The sequence below is a fragment of the Schistocerca nitens genome, chromosome 1 (assembly GCF_023898315.1).
Source record: "Schistocerca nitens isolate TAMUIC-IGC-003100 chromosome 1, iqSchNite1.1, whole genome shotgun sequence".
Classification (NCBI taxonomy): domain Eukaryota; kingdom Metazoa; phylum Arthropoda; class Insecta; order Orthoptera; family Acrididae; genus Schistocerca; species Schistocerca nitens.
This window is the reverse complement of record NC_064614.1, coordinates 764,972,997-764,980,263: the sequence shown is the minus strand read 5'-3', so window position 1 is coordinate 764,980,263 and position 7,267 is coordinate 764,972,997.

The window sequence follows — 7,267 nt, the reverse complement described above, 5'->3', positions numbered from 1 at the left end:
CTCTAGATCACCGCCACTGATGACAGCAGTAGCAGTGCTGTTCCTGTCGACAATATTGGCAGAATAGGACCTCTCACCAGGTCGCCGCCAGATCCACCTATGATGATGAACTGGTGATGCAGGGTAGTGCAGAACCATGATTCCTTGCTGAAAACAATATGACACATTCATCTGCAAGTATGCTTCCCTGTCATAGCACCACTCCAAATGTGCGTGTTGTGGTGTTAACAGCAACCTACCCAGTGGACAATAGGTCCCTATGATGACTGGTGTTAGTATCCGAACAGTGATATGGGATGACAAAGAATGTTGCAGGGAGTCAATTAACTTGTTCTCAGGAGGCAGGTACACTTGTGAAAGGGTCGTGATGTGCTTGGCGCACAATATGGCGATCCACCCTTATGATAGCTCAGCTGTTTAACAGAAAACTTGATGACAAGTATATATACCTTCACATTCCCATTCTCTCCAACATCAGCCCACTGTCACATCGGAATACCCCATAAATCAGATTATAGCACGATTCGGCCCAGTGGCGAAATGTAGACCCACAGCGACTATTAACGCTGTCTCAGACAAGACATCTCCGTGTTCTTCTCAATGATCATTCAAAATGTGATGCAGTTAAGGTCCTTATACATCCTCCCAGGGCTGTTAACAACACTTAAGCACGAACAACGCCAACGCTCTCTATTGACTGTTCTACCATTCACGCTATAATCACTTACACACACGCCAAGGCTGTGTACATGTATGAATTTACACCGTGATTCGGCCATGTCTTCTGAGTGCTTCAATTTTTTGTAATGCAGTGTATTTGTGTCTATAGAATTTTTGATGGTGTGTGTGTACTCTATTTTGATGGTAACTATGGAATCGAATTTTATTGGATTTTAGCGGTCTTCCAAATTCATTGGAAGACATTTCAATGTTGTAGAGACTTCATAGGTGGAACACCAAGTTTGTCGTCTCGTCTGAATGTGACAATGAGGTGTATCATTACTCAGCTCTTTTGGTACTGTCATCAAATGTGTGACATCTTACACCGTTAACATCTGAAAAAAATATTTGCAGAACCTGATGTTTTGGGTGGGATTATGTTTTCAGAGTAGAAACAATACAAATGTTTAAGTAATATCATAACAACGGTACTTCTCTCAAAATTTAACAGACCCTTCACATTAATGGTTATGAGTTCAACTAGAAAATTACCATAGGATTTCGTTATGTCCTTTGTGTTCTTGACTTCAACACTGCATGTACATTTATTTACTATAAGCCTAATGCCAACAACAAGCGTATCTGAGTGTTATTTTGCTCACACTGATATGTAGTGTCTAGTGTCAGAGTGTCCCACTTACAAACGTCTTGAGCTGCGTAACATCTAATTAAGAAAATAACATAGCAATCATTTATTTACGTGCATTAAACGCTGAATTAAAATAATTACAACCGTTTTCACAATGAAACTACTCTACCTAACCTGGTATGCATTATTAAGTTTCTGTAAATAACCACCATATGAAGACGAGCCTGCAGTGGCACTAAGGCTGTCAAACGGCAGACAGACTTTTTATTTTTTAAAGGCATTATAAAGCTACTGGCTGCAATACCAATACAAAGCATATAGTAGATATGTAATGAATCTCCCCAGAAAACAGATCAGTACATAGTAGAACTGGTCACAGAAACGGAACAAGTATGTTGTAATCTTGTTCAAAAATAAAATAAAATCGTAATGATTTAATTCAACAGAGCACACATTTGCGCCAGTGACTACGATGGCGGAGCTTCAATTGAGCAACAAGCTAACAGGCTAGGACAACGTCACACAACGCTCTCTGAGTTGTTTCAGCTGATGGGGCAGCATATAAGTGATTATGCCACGGTCAGTTAGGACCATCGCTGCTTCTGTATTTTCTCGTGTTGACTGATCGCACTGGAGACAGTTTTGGGATGTTATGTGCGGACAGTTTGATAATATCTTCAACCTAGTCTGCATATATCTGTCGATAATCTGGACTGTTATGGTCCTTGTTAAAAACTTCAACCATATTTGTGCTCAATTTACTGTCTGAGGAAGTAATGTATATGAATCAGTTCTCCGACGAAATGACTTTTCGTTGTATTGCAACATTAATTATAGGTTTTAAACGTCACTATTTGTTGTCTTCCAATATATTTTTGTTAGTTTTCCCAATAACACACCAAAACGCAAGTAAAGTTCTTTGTAACTGAAATACCAGAAGTACAATTATCAACTGATAAAATTTTACCACCTATTTTCCCAAGGATGTACTTCTTCTATTCCCTCATAGCAGTGCTCATTAGCAAGGTGACTTGAATGATATCATACCTCTAACTTTTTGGTGTAGTTTTGCCTATTGAAACCTATTAAACGGTAGTGCTGATTTTTTGGTTACCTGTATGATACACAATCAAAACATAAATCAGAAATCAGTTTTCTGGGAATCTATGTCTACATTTACATCATACTTCAGAAACTACCTAATGGTGTGCGGTGAAGGGTACTTCTGGTACAACTAACTATTCCCCTCTACCCTCTTCCACCCTAGAATGGTGCGTGGGAAGAATGATATTTAGTAAACCTGAGTCGTACTACTGACTCTGTTGTAACTCAGTCGAAGATGCAGTACATGAAGTATGCACTGCGGTTCGGAAAATACATCTGCATAGCAATTTCAACAATCAGGGAAAGAAATGGATGAGTTGTATGATATTGTTGACTTGGTGGGTTCAGCCGCATGATTGGAGAGTTTTTCTCCCTGCTTTCCCACGTGGTGTATGGAAGTTGTGTCTTAAAAGTGTCAAGTTAAATGACTATAATGGGTGTACGTATAGTGTGGTGTTTTATGATGGTGAGAGAAGGGAGAGCCTGACACCCAGTTTCCGGACACAGCTCACTGCTCTTGAACTGCAATATGGGGACTGAAGGCTTAACGTACCCTTCCAACAGTCGTAGCACCATAAGCAGTGTCAGAATCGCTAATTCTAAGACAGTATGACGAGGTTTGGAATTTAATCCAGGACATTGGGAAGCCTGCTGATCAGGAATTTCACATCACATTTCTGCCCATTTTGTCCACCAAATACTGGTGGATGTTTAATAGCACCACGTACATGCAGTTTTCCGTGTCTCTAACGGAATGTTCTCTGACATTGCTGGCTGTCTTTCTATTAAAACGAAGAGGTACTTCTATGATAAAGGATTCTATGATACACTACTATACCAAAAGTATTCGGACATATGTTAGCGGACATTCATAGGGAGCTTGTCCACTCTTCACCTTCGTGACGGCTTGAATTCTGTTGGGAGCACTTTTAATGATGTATCTGAATGTCTGTAGAGGAATGGCAGCCTCAGTAGCCGAAAACAGATAGCCAGTTATGTTCGAGACTGGGGCCTGGAGCGAGGTCGACGTTCTATCTCATATTCATTGGTTTCATCTCTGTACTCTGGACAGGCCAGTCCACTTCTATTACTGCCTCTCAGACGTTGCTTTTTGAGAAGATCTGTTGTCACGCTGGCACAAAGTTTCATCGTCTCCGAACTGTTCCTCCACTGTACGCCATACACAATGCTCTAAAATGCGTTCAGACTCATCAGCACTTAGCATTTTATTAAGCTTATTAACGAGTCCTCACCTTTCTTTCGCTGACGCCAAAGTCCCGCAAGGATTTGGCAAGGTTAGTTTTTAGGGGTGGCCGGATGCCGTTCCTGCCGCCACCCCATACCCCCAGGGATGGAATCAGTGTACCCCAGCTGTCTGCATCTAGTGTAAATCGTGAAATAGTGCGAACGTGTTTCAAATGTCGGCGACGCGTGTAACTGAGGCGGAACGTGGGGACCAGCCCGGTATTCACCTAGCGGGATGTGGAAAACCGCCTAAAAACCACATCCAGGCTGGCCGGCACACCGGCCCTCGTCGTTAATCCGCTGGGCGGATTCGATCCGGGGCCGGCGCGCCTACCCTAGTCCAGGAAGCAGCGCGTTAGCGCTCTCGGCTACCCTGGCGGGTCAATAACGGGTCCACACCCTAACCACGAAAAATATCCCCATACAGTAGCACCATCTCCGTGCAGTTAACTGCTGACGCTACACACGGCGGCAGGTAACGTTCTCCAGGCTTTCACCAAACCCAAACCCTTCCATCATTATGTCTCAGGTTATAGCATGGTTCATCATTCCATATCACTCGTTTCTTGTCATCCACTGACAAATGGCGTCGCTCTTTGCACCACCTCAATCTTAGCTTAGCACTAACTACAGAAATTTGTTGCTTATGAGGAGCAGCTCGACCATTGTAACCCACATTTTTAATTCCTTAGCACAGTCTTTGTATTAGTTGGACTGCTGGAAGCAGTCTGGAACTGACTACTAGTACCTTACGCTGATTTCTTTTAATATTTACAGCTATCCTCCTCAATGTTCGATGGTTCCTGACCGTTACCACATGAGGTTTGCCTGGTCCTTGTTCCTTTGCGTTTACATTTGACCATCACATCTTTCAGTCAGGTGACACCCAATGACTAACACACATCGGAAGCGGCTGAGCTCTTCTAACCGACACATCGGTAGTTACTGTTTCTCTATTGATAATACGACGAAGTGTTGTTTTATACCCTCATGACAGCTAGTTGTAAATTATGCTTACCCAGATATGCATGGAAACTTTTGGGCTCACAGACAGTGTATGCTACAGCTAAAAGTTTTTCCTCATTATTGCCACTCACACACCATTTCTACAAGTCTTCTTTCGTCTTCTATTCTTAGAAACACTTCTTCATAACTCATTCTGTCAATCTGTTCCACATCAAACGTATTTTTCTACAAACAGATTTCAAAAGTTTTGAAGTGTTTTCACCCTTAATATTTCACTGTAAATTATTCATTGGCATAGTCTATAATAGTATGCTCCAGACAAAAGATTTGAGGAGCTCTTTGTTAGTAGTTTCGTGACTCTTTTCGCCTAAATTTTTTGCGGTTTTACAAGCTGGCCCGTCTATGTGTAATTACAATCCGATCTAATTCGCTAGATCCCCGCCCTTGCATAACTATCCCTGGTAGCAGCGGTTTCACTCGAAATGTCGAACTCAACAATAGGCTCTTGATACTGCGGTCCGTGAAAAGTTCAGAGTTCGCAAAACTTCGACGGGGTGCACCACTCTGACGTCTCAGTGATGAAGTACGAGTCTTCTTCCTTCCGTATGTAACTTTCATTCAGACGGCCAGTGCAGAATCAGATAACATCGCAGTCACGTGGTATGGTGAAATTTGAAAATCGAGAAGGCGAAGGGTACGACAATACTCCAAGCTGGCTGTTGCGTTCAGTTCAGTTGCCCAACAGTCAGATGCCACACGTCAGCAAGAAAGAGAGACCCTTGAAAATAAACTGCGTACGTGCATGAAAAAACGTATTTCGCGAGCATTCAGCTCCAAAAAAGAAATTTGAAAGAAACGCATACAGTGCTCATGTAATTATATCTGGAAGCAGTAGTAACAACTAGCACGATCTTAAGTTTTCTCTTTGTAAATTCTCGCTTACTCTTTTATTCACCGAAGGTGACTCTTAAAATGTCATAGAAATTGCACCGATGCAGCTGAAAGTGGTGTCATCTTATAATCATACAATAATAATAATAAGCGTTTCGTTGAATGTGAAACACACTTATTTGAAATAAGAATGAAGATACAAAGGGAGTGAATAGGCACACATATAATAAAATAAAGACACGTTTGCAGTCTGAAGAAATGTGTTCTTGACTCAAGAGTATTTTACTAAACGTGAAGTTATTTTATTTTAGGTTTAGTCCAAGTTTCTCATACATTGTGTTTTATCAATAACGTTGAGCTGTGCAACTTTCTTCAGTATAAAAATTTGTTCCAGGAAAAAATATTCTACGTTGCATTTCTTAACCTTAGTTCGGATTTCACAACATTTTCGGTATTGTTTATTTTCACTGAGTGTTATGAAAATGATATAGCAAGTTCAGCAATCCATACGATCTGTTCAGCACCTGTGAAAAAACAATGTTAATGCACTGACTACTAATTATCGTTTAATTACTTTTAAATAAATTATTACGTATCGTGTAGGATGATAAAGTTAGATTATCAATTCTTCTGTGACTCAAATGAAATTCTTGTTGAAATGGAGGAAATGTTGTAAAAGTCATGAGTCACAAGGAAAAACTGTGTATTTTGTAAGATTTACATTTCCTCCTAGAAGTACACAGTGCCATCCACAGGAAATCGTTAGTGGAAGACTATATATATTTATACTCTGTCTCACAAATGCAAATGCGCAAGAAGCTAGATGCTGTAACATGATCGCAAATTGCTGGTCGTAAACACTAGTGCGTTTCAACTGACAATCTGATCTTACATAAATACGTTGCATAAACTCCTCAAGATAACCTTTAATTAGTGCGATGTAGTATCAATTTCTCAACTAAACTGCGCATGACCTTCTGTGTCGAAATATTAGTAGCTTAATACGTAAGGTTTTAAAGTGGCAGGCACAGTTATTTAGCGAGAATTCATTATTGTATAGTTCACTCAGTAAGAAAAATAATACTAGACTACTAATAGCTAAATAGAAACATAGAGCAAGAAGCTGAGATTGAATTCCCATCTTGTTTTACTCTGAAGTACCAAAGAAACTGGTGTAGGTATAGGGCAGAATACGGCGCTGCTGTCTGCAACGCCTCTATGAAACAACAAGTGTCTGTCACAGATGTTAGATGGGCTACTGCTGCTACACTGCGAGGTTATCAAGATTTAAGCAAGTTTTAACGTGGCGTTACAGTCGGCGCACGAGCGATAGGACACAGCGTCTCCGAGGTAGCACTGAAGCGGGGATTTTCCAAACGACCATTTCATAAGTGTACCGTGATACCAAATATCCGGTAAAACATCAAATCTCCAACATCGCTGAGGCCGGAAAAAGATCATGCAAGAACGGGACCAACGATGACTGAAGAGAATCGTTCAACTTGACAGACGTGCAACCCTTCCGCGATTGCTGCAGGGTTCAGTGCTGGGCTGTCAACAAATGTCAGCGTGTCAACCATTCAACGGAACATCAGCGATATGGGCTTTCGGAGCCGGAGGCCCATTCGTGTACCTTTGATGACTGCATGACACAAAGCTTTACGCCTCGTCTGGGCCAGTCAACACCGACAGTGAACTGTTGATGACCGGAAACACGTTCCCTGGTAGGACGAGTCTCGTTTAAAATTGTAT